Raw genomic sequence first — 13,462 nt, forward strand, 5'->3', positions numbered from 1 at the left:
ATAGTCACATTTAAAGCAATTTTTTTGCTTTTTTTAAAGTTAGGCTATTAATCCACTATATGAATAAATAATATTTTTGTCAACATAAGATAAGATGAAACAACGTTTTTTCTTCGTATCATTCCTCTCGGCTCAAATTGTGCATGCGGTAATTGCATTAAAAAATGAAACATCTCATGGTAACACATCACCTTGGTAAACAGGTGGATGGTAGCTGATACGTAAGTAGACCTTTGATGTTAGCATTGCTAGCATGAGATCTAGAGTCAATAGTCCAAATACCATTACCTGTTCTTACATTGTCTCTTCTAATGTTACACTCCTTGCAAGAGCCCAATATGAAAATAATATTTGCTTCTAATGTCTGCCCGGTTAAACCTCTACTGACTGGCACTGCTTCTTCCTTTTGAGTTCTATCTTTTGTGATTGTACTGCACTACAGGGTGTGTGTACTGTAGCTCCCTCACACCCCTGACATACGGTTTCTTTAAAAGGAAAAGTATGTTTCTGACTGTGCCAGAGGATCTAGAGACACACTGAGAGTTTCACACTCACAGAAGAAATTATAAAGTCTGTTTTTTTTTCCAAGGGCCAACTAATTTAACTGATTGCTTCTTTTAAGAGTTCATGATTGAGCCACGCAAAGCAACCCTATAAAAATATAACAATTTTAGGTCCAGGGACTTTGGATTATGGTGTACTGCATTATTGAGAGTTTATGGCACGAGGAGACTGGGACCTCAGATGGCTGTATGATCAAGGACACGCCTGGTAATTGCGAGCAGGATCAGAAAATGGTACCATAGCAACAAGGGACATACACTTGAAAAAAGAGTTATGGCTGTTTTGAGTGGAGCTTTCATAAGATTAAACAGCTAAAATGTGTTTGTCACCAGGAACAGAGAACAGAGATACACTGAAAGCCCTTTGTCCAGTCTCTCTGCTCTCTTCCTCTCTCTCACATACACTTTGTATTTCCCACTACAGCACTATTGACACACACATAGTTACACACCAACACCTAGGGCCGATGCATATGACACAGTCCTCTCCCACACATGCTGCCCACTCACTCCTCCCATCTGAAAGACTCTATTGTGAGCGTGCGAAACTCTACTAAGGTGTAAAGATGTAATAGGAAGGCACGGTGAGTGTGTATGAGAAAGTTTGTTTTTCACAAGGATGGAAAAAATACAAGATCGTGTTTGTGCATTACATATTGCGTGAGTGGGACAAAGCTCACATTTGGGGTCCTGACTGTTACCACAAAGTGAACGTTGCTGAAGCTCCGGAGGTGTGGGCACTAACATTTTAATTGGCTCGAAAGTGATCACTTACGAAGAATTCCATCTAAGGGTAGCAGGGTGGCGCAGTGGTCAGAACCTTCTGGGTTTCATTCAAAATTGGGCCTTTCTGTTTACAGTTTGCATGTTCTCGTCATGCCCATGTGGGTTTTTCTCTGGTATTCCAGTTTCTTCCCACAGTTCAAAACCATGCATCTAGGGCCAACTGGAAACCTGCCCCTAGGTATGAGTGCATTTGTGATGGGTGTTTGTCCTGCAATGAGAAGCCATGGTCCAGGAGATATTCCTGCTGGGTGACACCCCCCAACAGCACCACCCCACGCCCAGGTCTGCGAAATGGTGGATATCAACTTGATTTGATTTATTTTTTAACATCATTTTAGTAGGCTCATTCAGTAGGTGTTATATTTTTTCAGTCCTGAGCCATTAGATTGTGAAATATTAGACTCTTGTGAAACCAAAATCTTGCCCCATTTCATTAATTGTTTCCATTTTCATTATCTGGCATGCTGTTCAAGTTTGCAGGAAAAATTCAAATATTTGAAGTCAGCACCAGTAACTTTATAGTTAATTTTAAGTTTGAAATAGGGTTCAGTCAGCTGTATGGAAATCATGTAAATATGTGGGTCCATTCGAAGTTGCATCTAGCACCCACTGTTTATTTGTGATGGTGCATTCCATTTCCCTGAAATGGCATTTACCTCACACCACACGGAACACGTACTGTAACTGGCCTCAGACGGTGGGCAACTCTGTGGAAACTATCATTGCTGCTAACTTTAGTAACTAGTGCCAACTAATAACAACACTTATTCGAACACTGGGTGCACAGTTGCACAACTCTATCGATGGGATTAATCATTATTAGTATTTGATGTCGCTGAAGCAAAACAAATTGCCAAACAATTACTAAAATACTCCGTTTTCACTCTGTTTTCTGGGTCATTTGGTATTCAACCCAAGTTATGAGGTGGAATTCTGGATTCTGCTGCATTTGTGATCAGAGACAAGAGTCTAACAGTAATGGCATGAAGTGCTGAGACATCAGAATATTCTCTCTCTGTCTCATCAGGATTGAAATGTAGTTTTTTACCACGTGTAAAAGATCAAGCGCCAACAAGGATCACTCAAAGATGGAAAAGCCAGAGAAGTAAGAAAGCAAAACTATTAGGCAACCTTCTCTCGTCTTGCCTCATATTAATTTTCTTGACCCCAGCATAAGGAAAACACTCCAAAAAGAACATCGTTGCAAAATCAGACTTTTGGGAAAAGAGACTAAAATATAACATTGTAACATAAGGAGCTTGTGTGAGACATTGTGGTGGCAGTAACCATAGTGGGAGCTGGTCTGGATGACCCATAATAACCAGAAATGTGGAGCTGCGGAGTTCAATTTTAAAACAAACACAGAAATTTGCATTGAGATCGACGATGACCACAATAAAACTCCAAAATAAGAATTAAATGCAATAAAACACAGTAGACTTGATGTCACACACACACACACACACACACACACACACACACACACACACACACACACACACACACACACACACACACACACATCTGTGTGGCTGAAACCTGGAGACATGGGTGTGACTTGGCATTGCCTAATTTTAAGAAAGATCACATGACATGACATCAGAGGTCCAAAACCTGTTTTGAGTTTATGGCAGGAAATGATGCAGGCGCCCGCGTGCGTTTGTGTGTGGGCTCAGCGGGAAAACATTCCTTTATTTTAGCTCTGATGTTTTAGGAACGAGATGTGATGGATGAGCCGTTAAAATGGTGACTGGATTTGCAGTCTAATTATAAAAGCGGTCAGTCATGGGTTTGCCTATATGACAGAGACACAAACACACATACACACAGCCAGACATGCACAGGCTAGAGTCACAGAGGGAAACACTTGACATAAGGCGACATGGGGGAGGACATGCACAAACACACAGACTTGCATGCCTGCCTGGTGAGGCACTGAAGAATGTGTGCTATGTCGCTCTGAGCAGAGTTGCGTGCATGTTTAGGACCCTGTTCTTGATGGTCTCAGAAAAACATCACCCGTCAGCCTTTCTTTAAGGTGTCAGTGGACTCTGTTTGAACCTGTCAGTCAAGAGTGTGAAGACAGAGTCTAAAAAGGCAGTTATATACATACATCTTTATGGGAACTTTAATTCTTCAATCACATACATTTAGCATATGGAGTAGCAGCCATTTGCACTTCTGTATTCAGTTACTCATGAGCAAGGAGCAGGAAATGAAACAGAAATGAACAGGAGGAAATAGATGTGGCCAACATATACAGAGCATTTAGAACTATCATGCTGTGTCTCGGCATCACAGGTAGTGTGTTGGGGTCCATAATGAGACCCGTCATGATGCTTCATTAAATAAAGCTCATTACTGTAAATTTTCATTAGAATTTGTCCACTAAATTACACAATTTGGCATTTCCATCACACACAAAATCACTTTTGGGTGTTTGATTACCTGCAAACGTTACAGCAAAATATCACACACGAGTGGACACTCTTACTGTTAATGACATGTTTATGACTTCACGGACTACATTTTCCTGGGCTCACCACTGGAGTGGCGAGCGAACATACAGGTGTACCGTAAACCGTTAGCTGCTCTCTTTCAGTTTCAGGACATTGTTTGACTTCAGGAAACTACTGAGAAGTTCCCAGGCTTGATTATACATTGTTTCCAACGACCTCTCATGTCGCCCCTGGCTACAGTGTGAGTACAGTTCACCATATGCAGCATCAAACCACAGCGGCAGATGCGAATGATAACATCAAAAAACGAAGCGGAATGACTCACAACCACAAACTGTGTCTGCATCACATTGTAGATGTTTAAATTCTACCAGTATCTTACAGGTTTCACAAAAACAGCGCTCCTTGTTATCATTTCTTCTATTTGTCACTTTTCCCCTCATTTACCGCCCCTTTGCTCACTTAGCCGTGTGATCAGAAACATACAGTAAATGTAGGAGGTTATCTGCTCACTTACTCATGTGAACTGAAATTAGGTTTCACAGAATGTTTTGGCATGTTAAATAATAAGTCAATACAACGTGCGGTAAACACTGTAACGCACAGTTAATAGAGCTGCAATTTTATTGTATGTTACTGACATCAGGATGCACATTAATACAAACTATCCTTAAGTGTTTCGATATACTGTAAATAAACATAGATTTTTAGACAGTCTGGAATTGGTGGCGCAGTGGTCAGCACTGTCACCTTACAGCAAAGACGTGGGGGCCAGGGGGGCAGGGGAGGCCTGGCGGGAAAGGAAGGGGGGGGGGGGTCTCAGTGCCTCTGCCATCAGTCTAGGAGGTGACTGAATGGTGAGCACAGATTTGGAAATGTTTCAGTCAAAGAGGAGCTGGAAGGCGTCAACCAAACTCAGCCCATTTAAAACTGTTGGGATCTAGTCCTTGCACCTTTGTCTGTTTTTAGTATCATCATATCTCCCCCCCCACCAGCAAAGGACGGTGATGATTGACAGCTCCAATTCTGGATTCTACAGTTTCAGGGGAGCAGCTGTTGAACCGAAACAAACGGAAGCAGACAAATGTTGTGGCAAGAAACCTGTAAAAGACCCAGAGAAACATGTATATAACCTCCGACCTCCACCTGAGAACGTTGGTATGATTGCTGACTCAGCAGATCCTCTATTCCATGCATCAGAGCTGCCTCTGACCCACCAGACCTGCCCTGACTGCTTGCAGAAAACACACCCTTCTGAGTCTGAATGACAGAGAAGTACTCAAAATCAAAACACATTAACTTGTGCTGTTTCTGTGAGTCACTGTTGTATCAATTGTGTCACCACGTGACCCAGATGATGAGACAAAGGTGGAAAGGTCATTTAAAGTTATATTAAGTATCACAATACTGAATGATGGTGTGGAAAAGTTTATGTTTCTCAAGGTAAAAAACAATTAGCTACTTAAATTTTAAAAAGTGATTTGGTTAAGACATTTCAGGTGAGCATCCAGGTGAGTCCACAAGCATAGTCCACAGGCATAGTTTCAAAAAAGTAATACTGGGACGAGAAAACTGAAATCTGCTGCGCAAGACAATCTTTGAAATTAAATAACAAGTGTTAATGATATTTCTTATAATTCTCTCATTTTCAGTGTGTGTGTGAGTGTGTATGTGTGTGTGTGTGTGTGTACTTAGTTCACTTCAGAATTAAATTGCAGAACTGCTTTACTGAAGTACGTGTTGAAGTTTAACTTCCTCTTGGTTATATTTGGTTTTAGCATGTCACATGCTTTGTGTAGCACACACACACACACACACACACACACACACACACACACACACACACACACACACACACACACACACAAGCACACGCATGCACGAACTCACACACACACTGGTACCAACTTGTTTGGATTATTCAGGTATTTTATCAGTTTGAAATGTTTTGGTGTTCCATTATGATGCGTTCGGGGTGTTTTTTTATGCTGCTTTTGTACTTCCTCTTCCTGTATCTCACATCTTCAAGTCACCCCACAGAACTGGAACATTTTATTCCTGTAACTGACTTAGGGGGTTAATGATCCATCCAATCAAAATAAAAGTTTGCTTGAAAACTTTATGAACATTAACAAAAAGGAAACAGCTGTTGACCTATAACAATCGGGTGCTTCTCATGACATCCTGGGGAACGATAAACTTACACCCTAAAGCTCAAGTTGCTTCAGAAGTGATGTCAATCAGGACCTGAAACCAAAATTATGAAATTACACCCCAACTTCATTTTGGAGAAGTGGAGTCTCATTTAGCTATAGCACACACTTTTTTTGGCCAACAGTAAGGGAACTGTTAAAACTTTAATATTTATTTTTTAATATTCAATAATACATTTTTAATATCTAATATTTATTCTAGTTGAAAAGCTTAATTTCAAACTTCTTATTTCTAAATGAGCCCGCAACTTTGACTACCTGGACTGGAAATACTAGTAAATGCACTCTTGGGAAATGCACATATTCCCAGGCAGCCCAGGTCGGTTCATCAACATGCTTGAAATAGGAGGGGTTGAAGACAGGTATTTCATTCCATCCACATCCATTCTTTCTTTTCTAGAGGTAGGAGAGAGGAGACGACTGGAGGGCCGGCTATACCAAACAGAGGAGACACGTCACGGCTTAGAACTGAAAAAGTGTCATTGGCAGAAACTTCAGCTCATGAAGCTGATAATCTAAAACAAGGGCAGAGTTCTTCCTGGAAATAATGAGAAAAATCCTTGAAAAAGGAGCAATAACATCAGAAAGAATGGAGGTGGACGCCTCTGTGGTGCAGTTATGGGCCAAGAAAGCATTCTGATGTCAACTGCCTGATCTAGATCTCAACTTTATATTAAAAATGGCAACGTTAGCGCACTTGTTTGCATAGTTTCCACAGACGCTGCTGAACTTTCTGTGTGCTGTTCAGAGATTGTATGTTATCGAAAGCTCATGAGTTTTATGGAGTCAGTCGGACAAAATAGGGAATGCAGATCTAAATCCACCACTGGTGGAGTGTTTATCTCAGAGGGATCTGGGCGTCCTTAACACGTGTTTTTGTCAGCGTATTTACGGGATATTACCTCGGCTGAACTTGCACATAACATTTGCTGACATCTGTGCCTCCTGGTGCATGTCTGCTTCTTTAAATAGACAGATTTATTATCTTGCATGTGTAATTTCTTCTTTAAACTAGTGAGTGGGACATCTGAAACACCTACACATTGACTCAGAATGTGTCACCTTGTCTGGTTGACTGTTATTTTGCTAACCGATCATTGTCCCTGAGGACCAGAGGTTCAACAAATTAAAAAAAAAACAACTTTAAATTCCAACCTGCACCCTGATTGATGTTTGGATCCATATTAGTGAAAAAATGTAAATAGTCTAATATGGCAACTACTGGTGATAAACATCAAAGCAGAACCAGGAGCTTGAACGTGCAGCACCCAGGCTGACAAACAGGCTCTTAAACTTTCCAGAGAGACTCAGCGTAAAAACCACAGTGAAACTACTGGAATCTTAATTTCAACAAAGGTTAATTTAGCTGGATAATCTCCAAGTGCAGGAATAACAAATGATAAAAAAGAGTATCTCCAACCCTTCATGTCTTGTCCAGACTTGAGTTAGTAACTCATGTCAGCACAGTCACAAGTTTAGTGAGAATCTGAAAGGTGCTCGTGCACAAGTTGAGTCAGTTCCTGGCTTCATCATATTTACAGCTGAATCTTAATGCCGTGTTTCATCACGTCTGTTCAGTGACTGAACTTATTTTAACTGAAAGTGTCAGATGATTTTCCCCCTCATGTTCACTCTCACAATTTTATTTTAAACGAGCACTCCCTGCAAACACCTGCTTCTACTTCATGCGGTGGAGCATCTGGCATGCAATGTGGCCCTAATGCAGAAAATCTTCTGGCCCTTGGCTTGAGTCAAATTTTGAAGAAAAATAAAAGGTTTCATCACCTTATAAATCAGTTGCTCTGTTTTTTCTAACCAACATGAAAATAAGAGTAGAGAGGGTTTTATGAAGGTATAGTTGATAAAAAAAAAGATGAGACAAAGACAAGAGCCACACCTAGAGGGTGATAAGGCAACCAAGCCCTGATAGATTACTCTACTGATTTTCCCCATCTATTGTTTCATTGCAACATAATTATTATAGCAGGATCAAAAACGATAAAACTAAGGGTGGTCGGCATCATGAGCTGTACATAATGTACCAAGAAAGCTCTTGGTTTGATCTTGAATAGCATTCCTCCCCCTTACTGGAACATTCCTCTGCTTAGTATTGTGGGACCTCACTTCCTTCTTTCCATTTCCTGTCTGTGTAATACATAGCTTCAACACAAGTAAGATTTAACTTGTGCATTGTGCATACCGCCAGAAATGAAAACTATAAAATAAAGCCGCTTGCTGCTGCTACCCAGCCGGCCATCAGAAGGAAGGTCCCCCTACAGCCTCGTCCTGCTCAAGGTTTCTTACTGTTAAAGGGGAGTTTTTCCTTGCCACTGTTGCTTGTTGGGGGTCAGGCCCTGGGATTCTGTAAAGTGCCTAGAAACAAGTTTGATTATAACAGATGCATTATAAATAAAGATTGATTTGAGACACACCTGATAATTAGTAAGGTTAGGGTTACACACACACGCACGCACACACAATGTCTATTGTGAACTGAGAAGAAGCACTTCTACAGGCTGCAAAATGTTATTTGGTCAAGTGGGGAAGTAGATTACAGAACAAAACAAAAATAATCTTACTAAATGTGGTGTGAATTGCATGGGAAAAGCCAACCACAAGGAGTGGATAGAAGTGAATCACAAATTTAGAAGTACAGAAAGTTCTTACATTTTTAACATGTAACCACACAAAATGATCTGTTCTTTTCTCCTACAAGGTCCAGAATTAGTTTTCAATTAAATTAAGAAGCAACACATCCCATCAACCACGGCTTAATTTAATGAAGCGTTTAATTATTTGATCTTGTGGTTTTACTTTACTGGTGTGTCTGAACATTTAATGTAATATATAACATAAGTGTTTGAACACTTTTCTTTACAGTGTAAATGGTTAAATGTAAAACCGGTGTTTTTCTGTCTTGACTTCTTCTTCCACTCTGCTCTTGTCTTTCATTAATGTGCTTCTGCCCCCTGCTGGTCACCATAAGAGCTGCACAGAGTCAGTGGAAGAATCTCCCGTAGATCTCGTTGCAGACAACAACTACTATTGCTTGTAGTTACTACTGTTACCACTATTACTACTGTTACTACTCAGCAATAGTAGAAGGAGATCTACTACTACTACTATTGCTACTACTACGACGACTACAACTGCTACTTTTAGTATTACTACTTCAACTACTACTAATACTGCTACTACTAATACTGCTACTACTTCTACTACTGATACTTCGACTACTACTACTGCTACTACTTCTACTACGTCTGCTTTTCTTACTATGACTGCTACTACTACTACTACTGCTACTATTACTACTACTGCTACTACTTCTGCTGCTACTGCAACTACTTTTGCTGCTACTGCAACTACTACTACGCCAACTGCTACTAATGCTACTACTACTGCTAATACTGCTGCTGCTACTTCTGCTGCTACTGCAGCTACTACTACCACTGCTTCTGCTACTACTGCTGCTAATACTACTGCCACTGCTACTATTGCTGCTGCTAGTGCTATGAGTACTACTGAAACTGTGACCGCTTCTACTACTGTTGTTGCTGCTACTAATGCTACCAGTACTGCTGCTACTACTAAAACTGTTACTACTACTACTACTATTACTACTACTGCTGCGACTACTACTGCTTCTGTCACAACTACTGCTGCTACTGCTTCTGCTAATACTGTTACGACTGCTACTACTACTGCTACTACTATTGCTGCTACTACTGCTGCTACTACTACTGCTGCTAGCACTACTGCAACTAAAATTGCTGCTACTACTACTACTGCTACTTCTACTGATGCTACTGCTACTACTACTGCTTCTACTAATACTGCTGCTGCTACTGCGACAACGATTACTGATACTCCTCCTACTACTGCTACTACTGCTGCTATTGCTACTACTGCTGCTACTGAAACTACTAATACTTCTACTGCTACAATGACTACTACTGCTGTTATTGCTCCTAATACTGCTTCTACTGCTGCTACTACTACGACTACTACTACTCCTACTTCTGATACTACTACTGCTGCTACTGCTACTACTACTGCACTAAAATTGCTGCTACTTCTACTGCTACTACTACTGCTACTATTGCTACTATTGCTACTACTACTGCTACTGCTACTACTCCTACTACTGTTACTATTGCGAGTACTCCTACTTCTGCTACTACTACTGCTGCTACTGCTACTACTACTGCACTAAAATTGCTGCTACTACTACTACTGCTACTGCTACTACTCCTACTACTGTTACTTCTGCGAGTACTCCTACTTCTGCTACTACTACTGTTACTACTGCTAATACTACTGCTGCTTCTGCTACTACAACTCCTGCTGCTGCTAATACTATGCCTACTATTACTGCTACTACTACTGCTGCTACTGCTGCTGCAACTGCTGCTATTACTACTGCTGCTATTACCACTCCGACTACTATTACTGCTACTGCTATTACTACTGCTGCTACTACAACTGCCCTGCTACTACTACTGCTGCTGCTACTACTACTACTTCTGCTGATAATACTGCTTCTACTGGTACTACTGCTACTACTACTGCTATTGCTACTACTACTACTGCTACTGCTTCTAATACTGCTGCTATTGTGACTACTATTACTGCTACTACTACTGTTGCTACTGCTACTACTACCACTACTGTTACTACCACTAATGCTACTAGTACTGCTCCGACTACTACTAACACTACTGCTACTACTCCTGCTACTACTGTTACTACTGCTAGTACTCCTACTACTGCTGCTGCTGCTGCTACTGCTACTACTACTGCTGCCACTACTGCTACTAATAGTGTTGATACTGCTAATACTCCTGCTACTACTGTTTCTACTACTAGTACTCCTACTACCTCTACTACCATAGCTGCTACTGCTACTTCTACTGCTAATAAAAGTGCTGCTACTGCTATTACTACTGCTGCTACTGCTACTACTACTGCTACTACTGCTAATACTGGTGCTACTGTCCCTTAAACTGCAGCTTCAACTTCTTAAATTAAAATGTTTGCACAAATGATGACCTGTTTGACAAATTTATGGGGATATTTTAATTGCTTTTGCAGTTACTCATTATAAATATGTTCAAGCTTAATCGAAAAACAATTAATGTTCCAATCTTGAAGTAAACTAATCCAATTGTGTGAAAAGTTGTTTCATTAGAACAGTTTCATGTTGGGAAATGATTTATTTCTTCTAATGATGTATAAATACTATAATTGTAAAGTCAGTTTATCCAGACAAGCGCTTTGAGCTGTGAAGGAGTACATAAATGTATCTGCAACCTGTCAGACATCAGATGTCTCCTCAGAGACACCTGACTTTCAGCTGTAACTGGGGATGGAATTGAGCAGATCATTAATGTTCCTCCAGCCTGCATCAGCCTGCATCTGAGTCTCGGAGCAAATATCACTTCATTCTTCCAGTCCCTGCAAATCCTCAGCAGCATGTGTGGTACACCATCAGAGATCAGCGTACCATCACAGTCAGCTGTGGACAAGAATTTTAGCAACCACAAGTTGTACAAATGTCATGGAGATGCTGTTCTATCGATACAAGTCATCTTCCTCCCCCATATAAACTCTAATTCAGGCAATTTGGGGACAAATTTTTAACTTTATAACACTGCCAAACACAGTGGAGGAGGCTCAAGAAAGAAATGGCCCAAATGGAAAACTGAGTTGCACAGTGGAACCACTGAAGATGGAGTGTTTGGAGTGATGAAGAAGAGTGTGCAGAATCTTGACCGAAAAAATGTTCTGCTGATTGCAGACTGATTCAGTCCAATTATTGTCTCTGTTCTCAGAACTGATGCTCTCCACCACTGGTGGAAAGTCAAACACTGACCAGACCATCAGCAGATGAGCTGTTCTCATAATCTATCATCATAATCTGGATGGAGGCAAGTCACTCCTCCAAAGCTCTCATGGAAATCTCACCAAATACAAAGTTTAAACCAATGGAGCTGTTAGAAGGTCGTATCCAAAGTTAAGTTAAATGCTCCAATAAATGCAATAAAAGCCATTGATCCAACTTCAAGCATCACTGAGCTGAAATCCACCAACATTCCCATTATATACTGGAGTCAGTGCAGGTGTTAGCAATGATGCTAGTTCAGGTCTGGTTCTGTTCTAGTCAAACCGAGCCCGGGTGCAGCAGACTGGAGAGGCCCTGTTGACTAATGGGAACAGAGCTTTAATTCATTTCATTGATTACACTTCTGTTTACTCACTATAAATGTCATCCTGGCTGTTGTGGAAAGGTTATTTTCAGATCTCTACCTGAAGGTTGTGAAAAGCAACTGTGTTCCAGGGGCTAAGGAACTGAATCAGTGTGCACATTTGTGTTCTGACCTTCGTGAAACTGAAACGCTTGGGGAGATTTCACAGGGGGGTGGCTGTGGCTGTAAAAAATAAAGTTCCAGTTTTCTGTTCGCTCACACACACTGTTTTCTCTAGAGGTGCTTCAAGGATTCCGCTGCGTGTTCACTGTCTTGAAGGAACAGAAATTTGTCTGAAGTGCATGATTCCCAGAGCCCCACCCCTTCAACAAACAACGCAAACACACCGTTCTGAGAAGGCGTGAATCAGCCAGGTTTGCGTAACTCCCTCACCACACTCCCATTTAAACCATTACACTATTTCACAATCCCTCTGTTGCGGTGGGGAAAAGTCTTGTATCAGAAGTCACACGTTGGTCTGAACACAAACATAAGTGTGGACTTGCTACAGAGGCTTATAGCTGAGAAATACCCCCTGCAAATGAAGTTCCTATAAAAAAGGATGTGTTCAGACACAACACTGCCCAAAGACCTTCCAACCATCTAACTGTGTGATGTGTTAATCATTAGATCTTCACAAGTCATTTGTAATTTAATTGTTATTATAAATCATTATTATTGTCAAAATCATTTATTGGTTTTCATTAATTCCTGACCAGGTTGTGTGGTTGTCATGCTGTGGCCCCCTTTTCCTGGTAAAGAAACCATTCTCTGCATCTCTCTTCAGCATCATTCCTGAGCTTTCTGCCCTCATGTCTTGATTTTGGATTATCCGCCTTCTTTACATCAGCTCCTTCTCTCTGTTATCTTGTGTGTACATGCGAGGATCCATAAACAGCTCAGAGTGAATCAAAACCTGCACGAGTAAATTCCAGTGCCGCTGCTGCATGAGCCGTCTCCATCCACACTGGTTCTGGGCTGGTGTATTTAGGTGGCCATCCTCATGCTGGTAGTGATCCATGTGTGGGTTTATGTGTCCATGGGCATATCTCCACGGTATCAGGCGCTGACGATGACACTAGTTACCTGACTCGCTGCTGCCTTTTTATTGTGTGCAACAGGGAAAACACTTAATCCGGCTTTCTTAACAAACAGCATCAGGGAAGATAAAGTTAAAGAAAAAGAAGTTGAAT

This window comes from Takifugu rubripes, chromosome 11 (assembly GCF_901000725.2).
Source record: "Takifugu rubripes chromosome 11, fTakRub1.2, whole genome shotgun sequence".
Classification (NCBI taxonomy): Eukaryota; Metazoa; Chordata; class Actinopteri; order Tetraodontiformes; family Tetraodontidae; genus Takifugu; species Takifugu rubripes.